The following is a 332-nucleotide window of genomic DNA, read 5'->3' on the forward strand; positions in this document are numbered from 1 at the left end:
CAACCTACAAAATGGTATAAGATTTTTCGATTCAATTCGGTCCGTTCTACCTGCTCGTGATCAATTAGCCGATAATTTTCAAACACCCTGTATATGTGTATATACAGGGTGTTTGATAATTAATGAAAAATCTTTTGCATAGGGGAAAAATGGACTAAACTGAGAAGAAAAGTCCTCTACAATTTTACAATTTTTGCAATAGTTAACAAGATATTAATTGTTAAAAATTGCCAAAAATTGATTTTCAATAATTTTTTACTCAAAAACTATCAACTTTACAGAAAAACTGTAAGAGACAAAAATTGTTTATTTTCTTCTCATAAAGTTTTGAG

The sequence above is a fragment of the Trachymyrmex cornetzi genome, unplaced genomic scaffold (genome assembly GCF_001594075.2).
Source record: "Trachymyrmex cornetzi isolate Tcor2-1 unplaced genomic scaffold, Tcor1.1 scaffold1303, whole genome shotgun sequence".
Classification (NCBI taxonomy): Eukaryota; Metazoa; Arthropoda; class Insecta; order Hymenoptera; family Formicidae; genus Trachymyrmex; species Trachymyrmex cornetzi.